At 45.7% G+C, this 22,687-nt stretch overlaps 1 protein-coding gene across 5 annotated transcripts in view; it reads left to right on the forward strand.

The window, feature by feature from the left end:
- The first annotated feature begins 298 nt into the window (after positions 1-298).
- The window catches only part of RAP1A (RAP1A, member of RAS oncogene family), a 41,689-nt gene continuing 19,300 nt past the window's right edge, over positions 299-22,687 (forward strand). The window contains exons 1-2 of one of the 5 annotated variants that reach the window (XM_082494437.1): positions 299-388; positions 19,240-19,302. The gene's annotated coding sequence lies outside the window, so the exon portion shown is untranslated. Of the gene's footprint in view, positions 393-856; positions 1,015-2,571; positions 2,848-19,239; positions 19,303-22,687 lie in introns of those variants that run through there. The other 4 variants (XM_082494440.1, XM_082494441.1, XM_082494439.1 and 1 more) reach the window with 4 other exon arrangements.

Here is a 22,687-nt window from a genome sequence, read left to right on the forward strand (position 1 = left end):
CCGCTGCCCGGCCAGGCCGGAGGGTCGCCGCGGGCCCCGGAGCCGCTCGGGTGGCGAATGACCGCGGGCAGGCCCAGGCCCAGCTGCCGCCATGGGCCCGCGGCGGAGCCGGGACTCCCCTCACCGGTGACCTTCGCCCGCGGCGGCAGCCGGCGGCACCTGCCCGGGCCCGCGGGCGCCGCCGCCGCCAACCTCCCGGAACTTTTCAGGGGCCTCCGCGGTCACGTCCCCTCCCGCCGCTCCGGCTCCGCGCCCCGGCCCGCCCCGCTGGCTCCTCCCCAGGCCGCGGCCGGTGAGGGCGGAGCGGACGCGGCGCCGCCGCCGCGCACAGCAGCCGAGCCCCGAGCCGAGCGGCGGCGGGAGGCGGCGGCGGGCGGCCCGGGAGGCGGTGGGTGAGCGGGGCCGCGGGGGAAGGGAGCGGGACCGGGAGCGGGGGCGGCGGGGCCGGGCCGGGCCCTGCGGGCGGCAGTGGCGGCGGGCCGGTCTCCGGGCGCCCCCGCTGGGCCCTGGCCGCGGCGAGGCCGCGTCCCGGGGCGGGAGCGAGCCGGGGGGGGGGGGAGGGTGTCCGGCGGTAGGGGTCCGGGCAGCGAGGCGGTGTCAGCGGGGACGGGCCGAGCGCTCCCTCCCCGGGGGCGCGGCGAAGCCCGGCTGGCGGCGAGGGGGGAGGCGGCTTGTCCCCGGCCGGCGGGAGGAGGGCAGCCCGCGGGAGGCGGCCGCCCGCGCTGGGCCCCGGCCGGGGCGGTGCGGGGCTCCCCGCTGCCGGGCCGCCCGTCCCGCGGCGGCGCTGGGGCTGTCCCGGGGCGCAGACTGGGCATCATCCATCTTGTGCGGCTCCAGCGGAGAGGGCGGCCGGGGCGGTGGGCCCTCGGCGCAGCAACGGGTGGTCGCCGTGCCTCGGGAAATAACCACGGTTCTTCTGGTGTTTCGTATAGTCAGGTGTGCGCCGTCTCGCCCTTGCCCGGGATGTAAAGGGGCGCGACAGCTTGCGCGCCACCGGCCCTGAAGCCCCTCGAGGTAACGGGAGGGCACGCGGGAGCGCGGTGTGAAGGTGGGGTGGGCCTGGCGACGGCACGGCGAGGGGCAGCCTGCGCCCACCGCCCGCTCCGTGGCCCCCGACCGAGGGCAGGAGGGAGCGTTGGGCAGGAGGTGCGGGCAGGGGGCAGGTGGGACGAGCCAGGCCAAGGGCACGGCTCGGCATCCGAAGCACAGGGCCCACCCTCATCCTCCCGGCTCAGGGACCGGTTGTCTTGGGCCGCTTCAGCTCTGAAATGGTTTCTTGCACTTCCTTCAGTCGCTTTAAAGAGGGGATTTAAAGAGAAACTGTTCTCTGAGTAGGGAAACTTTTGTGTTTAGATACTTTTTGTTAATTAGCGTCTTTGCCTGCGATAGTTGAGCTACAATACGGGTGGTTTTCGTGCAAGGGTTTTTGCGGGGCGTTCTCAGCGGGAGGGCTGGGGTTTGGGCGATACCGACCGACACAGAACTGGAACTGGCACTCGGGTTTGCTTTGCTCACGACTTGGAAAGAGCTGCAAACAGGAAGGGCAAACCATGAAAACTCTGTTGTGTTTTTTTTTCCTTTCAGTAGCTTAACGAGGGAGATAATATTTCTTAAAATAGTCATTTGACTTGAAAACGACTGGATGCCTTCGGAGTGTTGTATCAGCACTCTGTAATTTCTGTTGCTTTTGTCATTATGTCTGAGTAGTAGTATTGCTCCATGTAAAAAAAGACAGCGCACTATTTGAAGAGTTAAATTGAGGAAACCGTCTGTTTAGTTGAGCGTGGCTGCCTGCCGTGAAATGTTTCACTGTTATGATTTTTGTCGTGGCTTTTTCTTACTGAAACGGTGTGTGATTAACTCTCTCTGATGTTAGTGGATCCCTCAGATTCTGAAAGGGCTTTAATGTGGGAATTTGTGAGACTTTTTAGGCAGTAACAGATGAAGCTATGGAGAAACAGAAAGTAGTGCGTTAGCAGTCAAAGTTTGTGCCTTTAGTGAGAAGCTACCCAAAATGAGGCAACTTAAAGGCAAGTTTTAGATGGAGCTCCCATGCCTTTGTGATATCTGCAACTTTTCTAATTTATAGAAGCAGTGGACCAGTTCACCATGTCCCAAGTATGAAATGCTGTCTGATTATTCTGATGTCATTATCACGTTGCTATAGTGACTTTGTTACGCTGGGAATGCCATGTTCACATCCTGTTGCTATGGAAAAGATCAGTGTAATAAAATAAAAACATTTAATGTTCTGTTCATCATTGTGGCAGGAAAAATGCCACCAGTTTATTGATGTAATTGCCTGAAGACTGACAACATACTCCAACAAAAGTTTTTAATGCTGAGTTAGAAACTGGCAAATTGTCACTGGCAGTTCTCAGCAGATCATCCCTTCCTTCCCTCTGTTGCGCTGTGTAGCAGAAGTTGTGAAATCCTAGTTTTGGAACTGGGAATACGTATGTTGCTTTTCAAGGTGGAGTCGACAGGAAGCGCTGTGCTCGCATACGCTGCGGCTAAAAATAATCTGTTTTCATGCGCAGTGTTTTCTACGCACCAGGAGGAGAGGAGTGTTTGTGCTCTGTCAGGCTAAGATCGTCCACAGAAAAGTGAGTTATGCTTCTTAAAAGCAGATATTTCATATGGCCTTTGTAAACGTAGGGGAGTGCGTCCAGAAGGATGTAGTTGGTCTGATCAAGGAACCGTGTACGGGCCAAGAGGAACCTTGGTGGCACTGAGTGGGGCCAACTGGTGCTGGCAGAGCCAGGAGCTGCAGTTCTGAAGACTGGGAGGAAGCGAAGCGTGGTGTCTGTCATCACGTGTCTTGGCTCTGGTGTGGCCATTTTTAGGGTAAGTAGCTTTGCTGAAGATTTTAAGAGGACTGTGTGCCAAACGGACTAAATTGCTAGCACAGTCTAATTCCAGTGACACGGTAATGCTTTTATTTGGAGACTAATGTTTACACAGTTTATCAAAATGGTTTATATTTGAAACCATAAGCTGCAAATATACAGACATAGACTATTTGTGATACATTTCATGGCTGTTCATTCAGTCTGAGGACTGTTCTTAAAAAACCTGAGATGTAATTAGATAGCAGTAGTGTAACATGTGGACATACTCTAACATAAAAGTTTTAATTGTATATTGAATCATAGTCTTAGGCATAAACAGCTCTAAACATTTGTTTGTACTATATATTGCAGTGTTTTTTCTTGTACCATGCACGTGCACAGTGTACTTAGTGGCACTTTGAACTTGTACTTAAATGTTTAGAGAATAGATTGCTTCTGTGCAACTTTACAGAGACTTTAAAAAAATCACCTTAAAGAGGAATTCTAATATTCTGAGAACAGGGACATGTTATCTGTTTGTACTAGAGAAAAGGAAGTGAATCTTTTGAACATACATAAAGTTCAAATCTTTACTCTTTGTATTTGAAGTATTTTTCACTTGTAGCTGTTTGAAATTCAGAATTCCCCTTGGTCCAGTGTTACATGCAACCTTGCTGAAGTCAGCTTCACAGAGTGCTGCTGGGCTCGGTCAGCTGGGGCTGGCTGTGCGTCCTGATCAGAACTTTTTGGGGGATAATACGGGAGACTTCCTATTTTACTGCTTTCTTTTCATTTCTGGTGAGCCAGATTAATGTTAAACATCAAGCACTTCTGGTAGCTCTGTGTGTTCAATTCTGCAGAAGCAGATTCAAGAGAGACCTAACCTTTAAAACTCGTTCAAGTCCTGGGGTTGTGTTTGGATTTTTTTTTTTGGCCTTGATTTGAGATGGGTTTTGTTTGTTTTGTTTTCTTTTAAAGAGGAGATAGTGGGGATGGTGGTTAGAGTACAGCCTGAATTCATTTTATGCTGAGCTTTGAAGTAGTTATTGATTTGCTTCTACTCATTTAATAGGTAATAGGAAATTAAACAGAATTTTAATGAAAGCATCTTCTTAAAGGGGTGCTCATAAATCCCAGGGTCAAATTTTTACTTAGGCATTTGTGTTTGTACTTTGCAAAAGCTTCTGATCCTGGAAATATGACACCTAATGGCCGAGATCAGTAAGGATGTTAGAAAGTTGGAAAGAAAAGTTAACCGTGCTGAGCTATCTTGTTTGATCCAGTCTGTCTTGTTCAGATGCTAAAACTTGTGTGAGGTGTTTTGTGTTATTTGCTACAGTACTGAAGTCTGGTGGCAGCCAGGATTTGAGATTATTTGGGTTCCTAGACTGCTCTCTGCGTATAAATTAATGCCCTAAAAAGTTCACCTCTCAAACAGGTTTCTCCTTGGATTTTACCCTGGCATCGTAAGCGCGGAGAGGATAAAGGAGGACCGCAAGCAAGAACCGAGTAGGAGCCTAACTGGTCCAGTTTAGTGTCTCCAACACTAATATTAGAATGAAAAAAAAAATCATGTTGGTTAAATGAAGAACTGTTGAAACAATTCACCAGAAGAGAAAGGATTAATATAAGTGTGAGGAAGATATATTTTCATTAATAGCTTTTGAGTAAGAAGGATACAAATAAATTATCTAGTGTAAAGTATTTGTGGGTACATTTTTGAAGTGGAAAGAGAAATAACCTTCAATTAGCCTGCATATATACTTGCAACTTCCATGTTGAAAAAATAGTATCCAGCCATATGACATGAGTTCTGTATTTCGGTGTTGCTTTTAGCTTTCTTCCCCAAAAGTCCTGTGCAACCTAGGAAAGTTATTGTGGGAATGATAACTTATTGAAATATTCTTTGATAGTCCAAACCAAATGTAGTTTAGATTTGTGTTTGAGAGGAGTCTGTGTTCTAAGTGACTTGGCATGAGGTTGTCGTGCCCAGGTCTTGGCTTGGTGACGGGTTCTGCTCCAAAGTGTCCCCGCTCTGTTGTTTTACTGCCCGTATTTGTGTCCCTGCCTGTGGGCTTCCAGGGTGGTCCCTGGCAGAGGATGGAGCGTTCTCTGCAGGGAGTGTTCGCATCTTTAGGGTTGGATCACTCAGGGACCAGAAAACAAATTCAGGGTTTGGACTCTGTATTGTGATGCTACATAAACAGGGTGAAGTTTGGCCACATGTTCCTCCTGACTGATCCTCTGGAAAACAATCTATATCATAAGAAGTGATACAGATTCCTTGGATGCATCTAGTTTTTTCCATTCTCCTTTGGATTTCTAGATTTATACTTAAACAAGCTCTGCAGAATGCATGTTTTCTTTTCATTCATAAAATAGACAAGATTTTAGAGTACATGCTGGTTTTCCTAGCCATACCTTTGGGTTTTTTAAAAATGCAAATAATATTCTTTTTAAGGTTGCTGTGTAGCTAGTAAGCCTGTCATTCAACACACCATTTGATCCAATAAGGTGAGTTTTAGGAGAAATCTGGTTATGGTATATAAAAAATGATGGTTTATGTATATTTCAGAGAGTATCACCAGAAGTGAAAGCAACTACAAGACTAAATAGCTTTAATGTGAGCACTGAGGCTCCAGCTGAGTGTGCTTTGAGTTGATTTGCTTTTGCTCAGGTGTCAGAGCAGACTGTGAAAAAGCATCCTCCAAGGACAGCGTGGATTTGCTGTGGGTGACAGTCCTGAGGGGGCAGAGTAGGTAGTAGATAGTGTCTTCCATGTGCCAAAAAAAGTGATTTTTCAAATTACATGTGGTGTGATGTATAAAGTAGTTGTTTCATGCCTGTTAAGACCAGTTTTCCCTGCGTTGTTAGAAGCAAAGGAAATTGAGAATGCTTGACAAGAGCTGCTGGTGGCTGAGCCAGGTGGGTTCTGAAACCTTATGGTGTGAGTTTAGTTCTACCCCACCATCCACAGACGTCTCACCAAGTGGGTGGCCCTGCTGGTCTCTTGGAGCCTGTCGTGGCAAGGGAAAGGCAGCGCTGCACGCTGAAGGGACAAGAGGCCATGGTGACAAGTGGCAGCAAGGCGAATTTCAGTTAAAGCAAGGACAGACTGTTCCCGTGGGAGCGGTTGAGCACTGGAACAGGCTGCAAAGGACCTTTTGAGTCTCTGTCATTGGAGATACGCAGGACTTGACCAGGCAAAGGTCTTAAGTGACCTGGTCTGACCCTGAAGCTAGCCCTGCTTGGAGCAGGGGGCTGTAGCAGAGACCTTTGGAGGTCCATTGCGATCTGAATTACCCTCTGTTTTGTTGCGTTTATGTGGCGCTTGTGTTACTTGGTAGAGTGGGTGAGCCGCAGCGCGAGCTGCAGTGGCCAGAGCTTCAGGCCGTGGTTTCACGGTCGCTAAATGCAGTTGCACACCCCAGTGTCCCCCTTGCTCTGACGCTTGCGCTCTTAGATGTTGAGGTAACTCGGAGAGCTTAGTTAGCTGAAAACTGAGCTAGTCCCAAAAATATATATGTAGTTTTCAGCCAGATCACTTCGTGCTCTGACTCATTGTGCGGTTGTGCAAGTTCCAGTGCTGACAGGGGAAGGGGTTGCGAAGAGAACAAGAAACTGCAGTTCCTGACTATGTCTGACTTAGGGCAGTATCTTTCTGTCAGTCTTGTGCTGGGACAGTAGTAGAGGTACCGTGGCAGCTATCTGCTTTCCCTGTTGCACCTGGAAAGAATATGACCTGCAGCTTCTTCTGGAAGGTAGGTAAATAAGTGAGTATTTACTCTGTCCTCAGTGGTAACGGAGTGTTATTTGCAAGGAACAGCCTGCGTTTATGGGAGTTTATATCAAGCTGCCTTTCTGTTGCAACAAATTTAGGGTCTTCACTGCTTGTTTTACAGTTGGCTTTGCTTGTGTGTTGGTGACTTTAAAAACATCATCTGTGAGGGGTTTACATGTCTGCTGGCTGACTGAAACCATTTGGAGAGAAATGGCTCATTATCAGAAGATAGCTGTACCTTCCTGTGATAGTGATAATTTTGTTAATTATTACGTATTTTCTGAGCTCCCTTCTTCTGAAGAAAGGGGAGTGCAGGGAGAAGCTGTGCAGAGCCTAGCGACAGTGGAGCATCAGTTGGGACAGCTCGTACCTGCTCAGCTGCTGGTACCCACTACTTACACTGGAGCACTTTTCTGGTGCTAGACCTACAGATGCCGTTTCACTTCTAGGTTTGATACGAAACAAGTTTTGATCTTCAAAGCTCTGAACAGGACAGAAAGTGGTTACTGAAAGATCACTTCTCTCCTTGCAAATACTGCAATAATTAAGGTTGTCTAAAGTAGGCCATTTAATGATATTGAAATGAAGAGGCTGTGGGAAGATGGGTGGTGCTCAAGGAGGAGGCACTGAGTGTTACATTCCTAATCAGAAATGGTGTGTTTAAACTCAAATCACATTCATCTGCTGTGGGAAGATCCTTTGAGGTGTGTGTGGGAAGAAATGGGATACCAGAAGCCTTCCGTAATTTTGATCACCAGTCGTTTTGGGGTTTATAACTTCTGTATTTGCAGGTCGTACTCAGAGCACTGTAGCAGCCAGTACCTCTAGTTGAAGATGAGATTTAAAACTGTGTTGTTTCTGTTTCTCCTGTCATAGTAGTCCACAGCGCATGGCAAAGGGCTCTTTCTCACCATGTCAGCTGGCTGAAGCAGGTAGGGTAGCTCTGCCTGCATCTGAATGTGGCCACATGAAGACGATGTTTTGATGTGTGTTACTGCTGCAAGTGGTCCAGCAGGTACTGGGTGTTGGGAAATACCTGCTCTACCTGAACAGGCGCTTCCTCAGTGCAGCTGTAATGGCTTGACGTGAACCCAGGGGAAAGCACATATTTAATTTCTTTTTGATTGAGAAATCCCGATGCTGACAAAAGCAGACCTTAGTATGTTTTGAGAACTGCTGTATGTTTTCTTTTGATGAACAAAATCTTTTATCTGAGGGGAAAGTCTGACCCTCCATGGTGCTTTTGTAATGGGGACGAGGCAGGTAACATAGGACAAACAGCAAAAAAGGAAGCCTTGGGGCTGCTGACAGCCCACGGCTGCAGGTGGTTGACGTGGCTTTCTCACCCTTTTCACTTTGTTTGACTGAAAATATGGGGAGCCAGGCAATAGCAGTCCTGTTGAGCAGGTGAACTGAGTCATTACGGTTTGTTATTTATTTTGAATATTGATAGACGGAAAGTATTTAAATCCATCTGGGACATTGAAACAAGAGGTCTGGATATGTCCACAGCAGTGGTTGTCTTATGGCTGAAAGAGATCTTTATTAATCAGTTAAATGAGGCAGTCAAAAAATACATGCTGGCCTGGTGCTTCATATACTCACGTATGAGGTGGGATGAGCATTGCTGTAACAGGTAATTGTTGCCCAGTCAAAAGTTACTGGAAAAAAACTGCTTTTTGGAAATGCACTGCAGCTAGTAGCACACATCGTGTTTGTCAATCGGTTGCGTTGCATAACTGCTGCTTGCTGGAGCATTGCAGAAAAACAGACAGTTGCATTTCACTTGTCAGTGGCTAGAAGTGCAAATTCAAGGCTGGCTGGAATGTTTGGGGTTTTTTGTTGAAATATTTGTTGGGTCCAATGATGATGTGTTCTGGAGTGTTCTAATACTGAAAAAATTTGAATTTGTCATATTTAAATTAGGGTAGTGCGTGTGAACTCATAGCTATGAAATCTGCTCTTTAAAAGCTCTGAGCGCCTGTGGCTGTAGCTGGCTGCGGCTGCAGCTGTGAGCACTCCGTGCTTCTAGCAGTAAGATCGATGTTAGTTTTTGTCCAAGTGAATAGTCTGTATGGAATCGGGCATCTCTCACACTTTTAACACATTAGTTGGAAGCAGACCCTTACTCCGGAAAGCACCGAGTATGTGGGAGGAGCAGTTCGGCTGGATGTATTGGTTGCAGTGCCTTTTATGTTGCTTTTTATGTCATATTCTTTTCTCTAATGCAAATAAACTTGAAGTTGTAGGGAGGGGCTGCAGAGAAGAGGAAAGCTTTCATTACAGACAGCTGACATGCAGAATAATATCTCTTTATATGCCACCTACCACGTGCTAGTTTAAAGTAAATCGTAGTTCACTGGGTAAGGTTATTTCTGGCGCAATTCTCCTTTTTGCATAAGTAGTCCCATTCCGGCACATCTTACTTTGCCCTGAGAATTGATGTGTTGGTACTGTGCCGGGTAACCATTACTGGGTATCAGGCCTGAAGAACAGAAATCTTGGTGGATTTATGAAATAAATACAGTGAAGATAAAATAAATTTAGCCAATTATTGCTTTCTGCTGTGGATTGTAACACTAATTGTAGTTGAAAATAACATTAAGATTAAAGATACAGACTGAAACAGTTCCAGACAGCCTTTCTCATGAAATATTCAGGCATTTAGGGCTTTTAACTCATCAGATCACTTATAAAGTCATAGGGATTACAGTATTACTACGTCTTTGTCTTGTTTCCTGAATACACTGCATTGGCATATTGATCACTAGAATGCAGTCAAATTTAGAATAAAGCATTTTTAGGAATCTCATTTAAAATGATCAAACAGATGCTTTAATGCTCCAGGGTACTTTCCTCAATGGTGTGATTCCGAGAAAGTGGGTCTTTTCCTTTATTCTGTAATGTCAGTACTACTTTGTAGCCTCTATCTGTTAAATGAACTGTTCACTCTAAACCCTCATCATAAACGATATCGAGTACAACTCAATTTAGCACTAGAGCGAGCTTGAGCGGGGCGGTAGGGTAGCTGAGCATGCCATGAGCAGGTGTCAGAAAAACTAAGTCACGTCTACAGAGCTGAGAGGCTGAAACTTCTTTTATTGTCCTTTTCATGCCAAGTTCATATTAACTGCACCTGTATGGGCAGAAGTTAAAAAAAAGTTCCCGAATACATTTTAAAACCAGTGGTGATACTGCCCGTGCATTTGTACGGCTGATGTATGTGTAGATTTACTCTAGAAAAAAACAGTTGAATGGGAGTTTTAACTTTGATGGAAAGGTGTGCTAACCAAAATGGAAGGCACAGAAATCGTGAATAACGGCAATTAACATTCAAATTAAGTGTGGTGTTTTCTCAGGTCTTGCTCGGAGTGCAGAACTGACTGTCTCCAGGCCATGTGTTGAACAAATTTGCATACTAATATGGGAGAGAGGTTTTTTTTGTCCTATTGCCTTATGCCTTATCATTTCAAAGACATAAAAAAAGAAGACTTTTTGTTCCTGTTTGAATACTGTTCATGAGGTGGAGGGGAAGAGCTGGCTGATGCTAGTGGTACTCATCTTGTTAGCTGCTGTAGGATGTGTCCTCCCTTCCGTGTGAGTTAAACATAGTGTCTCTTCTTCTGAGAGCAGGAGTCCAACTGCCCGTGTTTTTTTCTGTTGTTGTTGTTTAAAGACAGCTGTATAATAGTCTATTTTGGTTGTAATCAAGCTTGACCTATAAATAATAAAATGGCTCATATAAAACTGATTTAAATTATCAGAGCTATTTCCTTTAGGGGTTAGTGTCACCTTTTATTTTCCATAAAGGAAATTCCAGGATGAATCGTCACAGTAGTTTTGCCCTTTTAAGCCCAGCAGATTCAGGAGGGTTTAAAAACTTCGGAGCACCCCCAGTGCAGAGGTCAGATCTGCCAGCGGTTCGGTTCCCCACCCTCTTGGCCTGAAAGCTTTTGCTGTGATGCCCTTCAGGCTCCAGCACTGAAGTGTTAATAACACTTTTGAACATTCCTTCAGTTAAAATCTTCACATAGAAGCAAATTTCATTTTTGTTGTAGAAGAAAATTTGGTTTCCACCCCCTCTGCCCCCAGGTTCCAGGAAGCAGCATTAAGGGACTGAGCTAAATACTGAAGGATTAAGTACCATATTAAGTAACTCCATTTGTTTATAAACAGTAATGAAACTGATACTTTTTCTGCTATTTTAAATTAATTCTGTACATTAGCTTACTGCTATTCAGGTTCCTATCAAGCCTTAAAATTTGCTGTGAAAACATTTCAAGGGGTGCAGTTCTACTTTACAGTGCTAAAATACATCCATCGCTAACTGTATTTAGGTACTCCTTACATGGATACTCTTTGCCGTAGGGGTTTTATTTAAACTGATAAACAATGTAGTATTAATAAGTGGCCATATGGTAAGTGGGACTTTTCATTCAAAAAATCATTGTTAAAACAGGCGTTTAATTAGCTGCAGTTGCGTGGGAACAGTAGGTGTTTTGATTGCTTGTGGCTGACACACATTAAACAGTAGAGTATTTTCAAGGCAGTGAAAATCGCTAGGCTGCATATGTAAACCTGACCTTTAGATAGGTCTACATGGTCAAATCCAGTGTATACACACAAACTGATTATTGCAAGCTTTGCCAGTACGATTTAAAGAATCTTAATATTTTCTGGAATTTGTAAGCTAGCCCAGTCTCCTGAACGGCTGGGCAGTGGTCCATGCTAACAGATGACGCATTTTTAGAGGCTTAATATTAGTCTTAGAATTTATCACTGATGGGTAGAAACACATTTGAAGAGCACTTTAAACCTCTACGTTTTTTTCAAGAAGTTTCAAAGAAACCTTGATCAGGAGGAAGCTGTGTTGGTTTCCCCATCAAAGATGTGATGCTGGAGACCAAAGAAGGACCAGCTGGATTCCACCCCCCAGCAGTGACCAGTCCCTGGGCTTTGTGACCAGTGTCTGTTCATTGTTACTGCAGAAATAAAATAATTAAAGTGCAAGCTGAAATTGCAGCGACAATCTACCTACCTCATGTCACTTATTTACTCTAATTATATAAACCGGGAAGAACACAGTTAAGAACGTTGCCAGGCTACTATCAGCACAACAAATTATTCTTACCAAGTATAATGTAGTTGGTGTTTTGCTATGACTGAGCCTCCTAGAGTCTGTCTGGAATTTAGTCTGTATTAAAAAAGGTCAGAACGTTTTTTCCACTAAAGAAAATGGAGGAAAAAAGAACTTTATAGGACTTCACAATCAGTGGCAAGTTGTGAATGGGGCAGATGACGGATGGAGGAGGTCTAATGTTTATGTCCTTTAACATTTACATGTTTTGCTGATCAGGAAGGGGGAGAGGAAGTATTTTTCTTTTCTGACAAAGCTGTTGAGAACTCCTCTGAATTGCGTAAGCCCCTCTGCTGAAAGCACTGAAGTAGCTCTAGATGCAGAGAAATGGCTGAGTGTGACCGTGGCATTGGTCTGGAGGACCTCGGCTCTGCCACCCGGCCACCAGCTGGGCGGTGCTTCGGGGTCTGGTTCCTGTGGTGTGGCTACACAATACTTCCTATGAAGCTGTTCTGTATACATAATTGAGAAAAGTCTGTTTTCTCCTAAATCTGCACTGTTTAGGTGGATGTCTTTCCTGCTGTCTGCAGATCGGTGCTCATTAGTATTGAGTTTGCAGTGGTGCTGCAGAGCGTTGGGAGGGGATGCTGCCAGCGACGGGCTGTGCCGTAGCGCCTTGGTCTAATTTGGGGATGCAGAGTGTGTTGGTCTTTTGAGTTTTGCTCCTGGCTTCCCTTCCTTGGCTTTGTGCGTCTGGCACATGTCCCTAGCAACTTTCTGCAAATGCAGACCAATAGGACAAAAAATAAATTAGCCGTTTCAGCATGGCAGGCTTTAGCTGCCCAGAGGACTTGTTCCTTGCCTGGAGGGCTTCTATGGCAGAGCAATTTAAAATTAATAAGTAGGCAGTCACTTCCAGAGAAGTTAACGTTATGATATTTAAAATTGCAAGTTCAGCACGAAGCTGGTAGCAGAAAAGATTACAGACTGAAAAAGATCAATCTCAATGTTGGTGCATAAAATGGCCTTTTCAAATTACAGAATTGCGGCTGTTTTCAAGGAAGTTTGTTTCTCTGGGTTGTTTGTGTGTGCGGAGTTAATTTGCTTAGAGCTGCAGTTGAGCACAACCCTGAAGTCGGAAGGGACGGCTCTGTTGCTAAAGGACTTTACTCTTAGCCCGGGCTTTTATGGCTTTGGCCCTGCATCAGTAACCTGCACAATACCGCGTGGAAGATGTGAGATTACGCAGAAACTGGCGATTTGGACGTGGTTCAGAGCAGCACACGGTCGGGACGTGAGCTTTTGAGAATGGATGTGTGCAAGATTTGAAGGCTGGTCTCTTGCCCTTTCCAGTTGAACACTTCAGATAACATCTCAGAACAATGTCGTTTTTCTCTTGTCCTCCCAAATACCTGTTTGCTTATTTGGCTCGTCAAGAGATTTATTTTTAATGTGTGCCTCTCGCTGTGGTTTTTTTATCTAGTACTTCAAAACCAAAAAAAGAGTGTATTTGGATTTAAATTAGTGAATCATGATTGCCTCTCACTTGGACAAGGTATGTTATTAAAATGTTGCTGCCTTCTTGTTTGTAAATTTATGAATTGTGGGTGAAAGTTCTCTTTTAGAAATACTAGACTGTTACAATATTGAAACATTGTTGCACTTTTCACTAATCACAGGGAACTCAGTTTGCAGTTGCCTTACTAAAATGCTTTTTAGCACAGTAGTGATTCAGGATTAGATTCAACTCTAGAGTCTTAGTGTAGGGAGCTGGAGTTCACTTATGAGTTGCTTCGGTTCTTTGGCGTGCTTAGGCTTCCCCTGAGGAGTACGTGTGTTTCTGAATGTCCAAAATAACCTGTTTTCTAATCCTGAAGTTACGGAAGTATAAAATAGGTTGATTAGACAATGTAAATTCCTGCCTGGAACCAAAATGTTTTCCTTGTTTTTACAAGAAATAACTCAGGTCTTGGCCTGCATTAAATTTAGGAGAACAAAACTGTATAAAGCTAGAGGGACTGGAGGTCCAGTGCAGCATTGGGAATGTGCGGCAGTTGGGTAGGCACTCATCTGACAATGTGATCGTGCATACAGTCAGTTAGATGCTCGCTGCCTTGATTTGTCTTTAATTTGATGCTGAAAGCAGTCAGTGGAAACGGTAATGTTTTTACTGTTAAAATTGTAAAATTAAGGGTGAGATTCCTGCCATGATGTATAAAGTATGTATGCTATTATATAAAGTTAGTATGTAAAATACATTTACTTGGGTGTCAGATACCACAGTGATAATAAGCAGTAAAATAGAGGCAGTCTGAAGATTGTGTGAATGGAATTTTGTGAAACTGTACTTTAAAGTCACACTGAAGTCCTGCTTTCTGCTTAGTCTTGTCTTCCCCCTTCCCCACTCTCATTTTTCTGACGCTGATGGCCTCGGGCAAGGTGCAGGAAGTTTTCTGGGTACCCTAAAGACAGGGAGGTTGGCTGCCTTGGGGAAGGGATTTGGCAAGCGAATCCATAGCAGTGATTTTTATTATTTAATATATTCCATGCTAACTAACAAGGTAAGTCTATGGCAGTGTTTGTCTCCTTACTTTTTAGGGGAGCTCTCTGTTAATTAATTGTGCAATTTGCAGACAAACACCCTTTTATTTGTGATCCACCATCCCACTTCCCCACATGTTTCTGTAGCTCGTATGTAACAATTGCATAATTGTTGACAGCTTTGATTAATATTAGGGAAGTATTTAATGTGCTTTAAACTTCATTGAGTAATTTAATATCTAAGAACATGGTGTATAACAAATAACTAATTAGGGAGCAGACGGTGAGAGGAGCTGTCGTTCGGCAGTGCCGGAGCTGGGCGGCCGCACCGGTGCGGTGCCGCTGGCAGTTTACAGCCCACGGTTTGGCAAGTGCCAGTCCTTGGTGGAGCCGGGGTAGAGCCCCGGGTCCTGCGTTTCCAGCCTTTGCTGCTGGATCATTCTGTCTTGTATGTTTGAGGGGGTTTTTTCTCATAGAGAGGATTTGTCAGTTTTAGTGTGATTTTGATTGTCGTAAATCTCCCCTTTGCAGAAGTGCTGGATTTGAGTTTGTTTTGCAAAAAAAGCTATGAGTAATTAAGGGATTTTGGTGGAGCATTGAGCAATGTTTTTTTAAAAAAATCCACCCCTTTTCATGGCCTAGTTTATAGTAACTTAAAAAACTGGCATGAGGAACATTTACAAGTTCAAAATTAAACCGGTTTGTTTATAGTAGCCATGATTCAGTATTTACCTGGCAGGGTAAAAATAGCTGAGCCGTGTGGCTGTAGCGTCCTGAGGCTCTGCCCCTCTCGCGGGGAGCCGGGAAGGCGATGCCCGCCAGGGAGGCACAGCCAGCCCGGGACAGAGGGGCTGGAGGTCACGCACACGTCTGCGCATTTCTCTCCCAAACCTGTAACATGCTGACAGCACCTTTCCTCTTGAAAATGTTAAATGTTTTGGTTTCCGCCTGTGAAAATCAGACCTCTAGAAAAAGGGAGGTGCGGGTGATGAGCAAGCCAGCGCTCAGAAGGAGGTTATTCTCGTTTCTCTTCCCTAAAGGAGGGTGAGTGGTGTTTGCTCCCTTCCCCTCCGTCCCGGGGACACCATGGTGCATTTCCCCAGGGAGCAGCGAGAGACCAAAACTGGTGTGAGGCTGCGAGTGCCGGTGGCTGCAGCAGCTGTGCTGAGCGAGGCTGTCTCACGCTGGCTCGAGGAACTGACGCTTGTGGTTTGGTGCGCGCATTCCGGGCCACGCTGTTTTCTGTTCCTTTTCTCTCACCCTTTTTTAAACTAGGGCTTTGCCTTGTGCTTTTTGAGTGAAAAGGCAGTTTGTGTTGCTGAGTTGTCATCCGTCTTCAGTCCTGTACCTGAGACACTGTCAGCACTTTGACTAAAAATCCCTATTTTCAGATCTGTACAAACTGGATCCAAGCAAATGCGTGAAGCAGGAGCTGCCTAAATGAACGCCGCTTTGCTGTAGACCCACTTCCTATTATATTTGGGAAAATATTTGACAAGGATTATGACAGCTTAATTATCTGTTTCTAAAACATTTTGATTTCTGAGGCTCCAAGGTGGCACATGCCCATGGCTCTGGGGTGCTGGATGCAGAGCTGCTAAAAAAAAAAGTGTTTTCAAAAAAACCCAAACTACTAGGTTTTCATTTAAACTTCCTATGATTCTAGCATTAAAGGGAAACAATTGCTTCTCTTATCCCTTGGAAGCTTTCAGAAATGCTCTTGGGAAGAGCAACTACCCATGTAAAGCCAGGCCGTCTCATCTGGGGCTTGAAGGACCGGGGACACTTTCCAAGGTCTCGTGTTGCCATGTCCCCAGAGCTCTGGCAGCGCGGGGTGGGTGTGTCGAATTGGGAATTACCACCTCGTCTTCCACTCTTTACTTGGGTGGCCAAAGCCTGCGAGCGGGCCGGGAGGCTCCTGCCTGGGCTCTCGCAGGAAGGTGGGGGCTGCCCATCCATGTTGGGGTGAGTCTGTGCAGGATCGGGGCAGGTGGGCGCTGCTTTCCACCCCGGGCAGGGCTAGGGGAGCCGGAACTGGGAAAAACAGAATAGGAGGCTTCCTGCAATACGGCACTTGCTCAGCAAACTTATTTGTGGATGTTGGTCTGCTACTCCAAATCCAGAGAGACACACGGCTGTAGGGTTTTGTTGTGTGTAGAGGGTTTGGTGTAGCTGGAGCTGAACCTGGATGAGGCTGAAGGCAGAGAAAGGACCCCGGGTACGATTACTGTTTGAAGTATCACTGCTGCTGAAGTTCAGTGTTACCGGACAGATTGTGATACTGCAGGCATCGTGATCTTTTAAAACCCATGGACAAGGAGCCAGCAGGGTTACTGGGGCAGGGGGATGTTGGCGCTGGGACTTGTCCCGTTCTTAAGGACTGGTGAGATGCTGCGTCCCCTTTCTGGGTTCACCTCCGCTCTCTCTCCTCTGCCCCTTTCTTTTTTCATGGCTTGTAGATGCTCCTCAGGTAGTGTCACGCATGTGATGTCTGTGCTGCCCGGGCAGGGCAGCCTGTCCCCCTCTGTCCCACTGTGGCGTGGGGCCGCTGGGATGTCTAGGGGAAGGAGCGGGGGCCGGGGCACGGCAGGGCTCCTGCGTGGGCTTGAGAGGTACGGGACAGGATGCCAGATTCGGTTCAGAGAGATGCTGATAGCATCGGTGCCTGATGCTTCTGTTTCCTGCCTGCAGTGAGACTGCCTGGCACTGCCGTGGGGTGCAGCCTCCCCGCGGGGAGGCACAGCCTGGTCGCACAGGCACGGTGTGTTTCTTACAAGAAAGAAACATGATGGAATCTGTAAAATAGTTTTACTTTGTAGGTGTTGCAGCAGTCACTGGATTTTACCAGAGCAGTGCCGAGTGTAAGCGGTTAAGTGGTGGTTTCTCCCCGTGGTGATCACTCGGGGTCGCTGGGCTGCTCTAAACACAGCTGGCTTTTTCTCCTACATTCTCTGCAGTAGAAAGCACTACATTTTCAGCTCTTAAAATGCATTGCAAACTTGATACAACCTCAACCAGGTTTAGGTTGACCTCAGTTTGTCTTTTGTAAGTGAAGTTTTGTGTAGAGTGTTTTAGGGAGATATGTTCAATGGGAACAGGGTGATTTGACTTAAGCAGCGCCCATCTCTCCTGCAGAAGAAAGTTATCTTTTTCTTATGGGAAGAGCAAACTGGGGCAGAGGAGGAAAGAGCCTGGAGAGTGCAGGAAGCTCCCGAGCGCTTGGAGATCTGTAGCAGCCAGCTTCTGGGTGAGGATTTGATTGATCCAGTTTCTCAGAATGGATGGAGTCTGTTATTCTGTTAAAAAGTGGCTGTGCCTGTTTAAACCTACCTAACGGACGTGTGCTCAGCGCGCCGTGGAAGCCTGGCTGGCGCCCTCAGTGCCGTTCCCAGCCCCGCTTCAGCTGCCCCGTAACACCAGCGCCTCCCCAGGCAGCTTCACCACAGCGAGTGGGAGCTGCGGAGGGACAGATGCTCCTGCTCAGCCCTGCCTCCCCCTCGCCTCTCAGGCCAGCCGAGGCCTCCTGACTCATTTAGTACTGACTCAGTTTTTCAGTATCTTTGCTGATGTGTTATCTGTAGCTTGTTCTTCACAAACACATTTCCCCTGGTGTCTGGGGTAATGCTTTCCCACACTGGTGTGGGCACGGCGTGCTGCAGGTGCAAAGGCGGCGGGACGGGAGTTCCAAGGAAATTGGGAGAAGGGATGTGGGAGCCTGGATCCTGCTGACTTTCAATAGGAGTTGGTCATTGAACTGTTCTTTAAAATTCCCACCCCTGGGTTAGCTGAATGATGAACAGTCAGAAATTGAGAGAGGATAGCTGTCCATATGTATCTGGGGATGAAATCCATTGTGTCGAGGTAGAAGGCATTGCCAGTGGAAAGGGAAAAAGTGAGACTTTGGAAATGTATGTGAACTTTTTGCAAGTGCAGTCATCAAATAACAGGTACAGGAGATTGTGGACAGAAGTGGCAACTTTGCATAAATCCAGTAAAAATTGATGTAAAGAAAACAACAGACAAGCTTTTTAGATAATAATTTGAAAACAGTGCATAAGAAGAGAGAAGTACTTCTCCCTGTGATGGCAATCTTTTCCTTCCATGCCTGCAGACTGGATTTTATTGCTACCAAATCTGGTAGACAAAAATCAGGAACTTTAAATGTTCATTAAAAAAAAAAAGGGGGGAAAAAGAACCCCCAAAACAACAAGTAACCTGTGCTCCTAAATGAAACGTCAAACCAACGGGGCGGCAGGGTGAGCAGCCCTTGCCTGCGCTGACGGGAGGCGAGGAGGACCCCGCCGGATCACCATCCCACGCTGCTGCGGTTCTGCGCAGCCCGTGCCGGGGCCGGAGTGTCGGAGCGATTTGGCTTCACAGCTCGGCCGGGTCTGGCCCAGCTGCCCCAAGCAGGGTGGTAGATGTGCTGTGGCTTTGGAAAGTGAGACTCGGCAGCTGTGGTTACTCCGTTCTCAGACTGAAGCTTTGTCACTGAACGTGAAGGATTGGCTGGCTGAGCTGATGCGGCTCCAGGAGCTGCATAGCACAGGGACAAGTTTTACTTCTCACTTCCAAAAGCCAGTGCAGTCCTGTATTACACGGAAATGTGAACTTTACGGTTGTGAGCTTGATTTTAACTTTTTAAGCTAAGAAAGTTCAATTTTTGGGTCATCTTCCTATGGTTTACCTTAACTGCAAGTTCAGTTTGTAAAGCATTTTTTAATGACGTAATCAAGTAGAAATTGTGTTTTGCCACTGGCCTCCACCTGACCCCTCCCCCCCAATCTTTTACTGTCCTGGACACGAGGTTAAATTGTGCTGGAGTTCTTGTTTTTAAGCTAATTTGATTCAAGTATTCAGAAATTATGTAGAGCTCCATTGATAAAGCAAAGAGCAAGATTTGTAACAGGCATGTTTTAGTTTGAAATCATAAAGAGAAGTTCTAAGACTTGCGTACACTGTAATTTGAAAAACAATTAATTCTTCCTTTTTTTTTTTTTTTTTTTCAGTCCCTTATAGGGAAGAACCTTCAGTAGGGCTGCTAACACTGATGACAGATCTTTTATGCCAAGGTATGAGTTTTTTAATGTTCTCAATATATTTCAAATGAAATTGCTAACTGTGAAAACATTGGCAGTTGGGGAAATCTGAGAATTGATAAGTATATAGTGCATCATTTAAAATAAAAAATTGCCTGCAATTGCCTGCATCTTGTTTTCTATAGTGAGGAAAAGAAACCCTGAAGTTTTGTTCTCTTTCCTGATGTCTGCTGCTATTGTACAAAATAAAAATCTGTGATTCCAGTCCACAGTTTTTCTTTCTAAGGCTGAGTCAAGAATGTGCCTGCTTTGATTTTTATTTTTTTAAGTCTTTGTTATTGTCTTACTTGATGGAGATTGTGTCATCACTTATGGCCAATGTTTCATCAAGTTATGCAAAACCATCGGGTCACGTGCTCTTACCAGTTGTCCTTGTGCTGCTGAGGAGCGTATCTGCGCCTCCTGTGCTCCATCAGCATTTGGAGCAGGAAGGAGAAACTAATAAATACAAACTGCCTTCTTCAGACGTATGAGATTGTGCTCGGGCATTTGCATTTCCCAGAGCGCACGTCACGTTTCAGGTTAGCGTGAAGTTCTTGCACCCACTCTCTCTCTGTGCTGTGTTCGCTCCGTTTATGCTTCTCTCTGCCCACCACCCAAATAATAAACTTCTTGATGAGCTGGTGAAACTTTTGTCACAGGAGCAGCTAGTTTTTGCATCAGGGTTATCTCCTGAAGGGCCTCAGCCGTTCTCCCCATGTTGCCCTCCCCGCAGCCTCTGCCCGGCTCCTTCCGCTGGTTGGGAAATACCCTGAGAGTTTTGCTGCTCTCTACCCCGATTCAGCCACTTGGTTGTGACAGGGCGAAAGATGGTTCGTGCAGTTACGGCAGTGGGTGAGTGCTCGGCTGAATAAACACGCAGGTGCGCTCGGAGCCATGTTTCAGGTTACAGCTTCATCTGCCTTTGCATCCATCTGCTGGTCCCTCAGAGGTCCTTCTGCCGTCCTGCCTGCACTGCCTTTCGTTTCTGTGTATTAAAACAAATACCCTGCATCTTTTCTTTGCCTCTCCATCAGTTCACAGGGTAGGGCCCTTCATTCTTCCTTCAGGAAGGAGGTGGGCTTCTTGGGGCTGACGCTGGGAACAGCTGAATATCTGTTTTTGTCAATTCCCAGACAGTGTTGGTGACAGTAGCAGAGATGCTCCTGTTAAAGAATAAAGAATAGAAGAGATTAATCCTGAGTTGTCAGGCATTTCGCACTGTAGAAGCAAAGTTTCTTCATTATAATAGATGAAATTTGAACTCTACTAATTTATCATTATGTATTTAAAGTGGCTGTAGAGGTTCTGGACAGGTTGGACAGTGTGACAGAGTGGGTTGGAGAGGACCTGCTGCTCAGCGCAGTGAGGGGCTCGTTAAGATGAGATGTGCTCTGTGCCCCATGGTTGTCCTGCTGTCACTAAGTGCCTGTGTGTATATGGGAAAAGGGAGAACGAGCAAGGAGACACTGCAGCTTTTGCTTTATTTTTCACCACAGCACTCAGAACTAATGAGAACCAGTTTCACAACGTTTATCACAACACTAAAAAAAGTTATTTTTTTACTCTACTTCGTGGTCATATTCTTTTCTTGACTTGAAAGAAACGCTTAACACCCATAACTTCATTCCATTTTGAAACGTAGCCATTGCTTCACAGCATGCGACTCTCCTACCAGAGCTCTGGATGGAAATGAATGCGGCTGTGTCTAACTGTATTTAGGTGGGCATAAGCAGTTGCCAAATGAAAAGTTGGCTAGGATGCGGCATAGTAATTTCTTGAGCACTCTATTCATGTTGTATAAACAGATAACATTAACATACTTGTGAAAGAGCTACAAGATAATTAAGGCATGTGGGGCTTACAGTAATAAGGCTCACGCGTTTCAGGATCTTGGTTTCCTGTTGCACCTGAAAAGAAAAATAATCAGCAAATACTGTAGAGAAGAAATGAGAAGTTAGTCTTGTACTGCTCCCAGCTGAAACTTTCCCACAAATATTTTTACTATAAATAAGAAGTGAAAGAGTTCACAGCTAAATTTAACCCTTCACTTGATTGCTTTCCGGCTTTTCTTGGGTGGAACAGACTGTGGAACTGTAGGAAGACAAAGACAACCTGGATCAATAAGTTGCATTTATACTTTATTAAAAATGCATCACCTTTTAATTTCTAAGGATTATCAAGGGGGAAATCATTACTAATTGGAATTCCCCTCTCCTTCCCATCCAAAATCAGGATTTTTTTTTTTTTTTTTTAAAAAAGGAAGTGAATGTTACTTCTTGGGGAAATTTTCAAGCAGAAGAACTTACAGCTGCCAGAATTTTAACGAAAAATGCCAGTGTACGAGATTGCATAGAGATTGCTTACTCTGTTTTTAGGTATTCAGAGTTACCAGTCTGGAAAATCCCTTTCAGTTTGACTTAGTTTCACAATTTCTATGAAGTTAAGCAATTGTAGCTCATATAGGTTTCAAGAGTTGAAGAAAAACCGCCCCAAGGTGCTTAAAAGTATGGGCTGCTGCTGCTGGCTTCACCTTTATCCCCCCTCTGCGGCTTGGGCGAGGGAAGGCTGCAGACTGCAGAGCCCTCTATTTCTGTTCTTCTGACTTAAAAATGAGCCTGAAGTTGTGTTAAACTGGCTGCAGAATTTGTATGCCTCTCTCCAGCTGCATGCGGGGTTTTTTAAATTTTGGGTTAACCTGTACTTGTGTCACAGTATGTTTTACAGTCAAAATGTGGTTGAGGGGTGAGGGTTAAAAGTGGGATGTTTGGGCAATGTCTGCAGTAAGGCGTTCAGCTGCCAGCGCCGACGCGGCTCTGGCGGGGACTGGCTGTGGCTGTGCGGCAGCACGTGGGTTTCCTCTGCACTCTGTGTGTCATAGCTTCCCCTTGGGAATTTAAATGATAGAAAAAAAACCTCTCCCAATTTTATTATGATATAAACTTGAGACACAGATTGTCGGGGAATTGTCCACAGTTGCAAAGCTAAAAATACGATCCCTGTTTGTCGCAGACTGTTGTTAGCGGTAGTCAACAAGGTGACACATTTCTCTATCAAAATATTTGGAATACATTTTTATTCTTAAAGCAATCCTTAAACCATAGCCAGTGAACCCATAAATCCTGTGGCAGCATTAATTTGAAATGCCATTGGGAAATGCAGCTTGCCCAGCCTCGTAGCGCTCGTGTTTCTGAAGCCTTACTTGGGAAGAACGCACTATCTTGCTGGGGGAAGAGGGGGAAGATAATTAGCTGCTGAGGTCATTGTTTGCTTGAGCTCTGTCGATAGGGACAGCCCAGCCTGGCTTATAATGTAAACATAGTGTAAAATGTTTATCACCGGCGTTGTCATTTGCCTTATTTGTCAGGGAATCTCGGTG

The sequence above is a fragment of the Vanellus vanellus genome (genome assembly GCF_965231255.1).
Source record: "Vanellus vanellus genome assembly, chromosome: 23".
NCBI classification, from domain to species: domain Eukaryota; kingdom Metazoa; phylum Chordata; class Aves; order Charadriiformes; family Charadriidae; genus Vanellus; species Vanellus vanellus.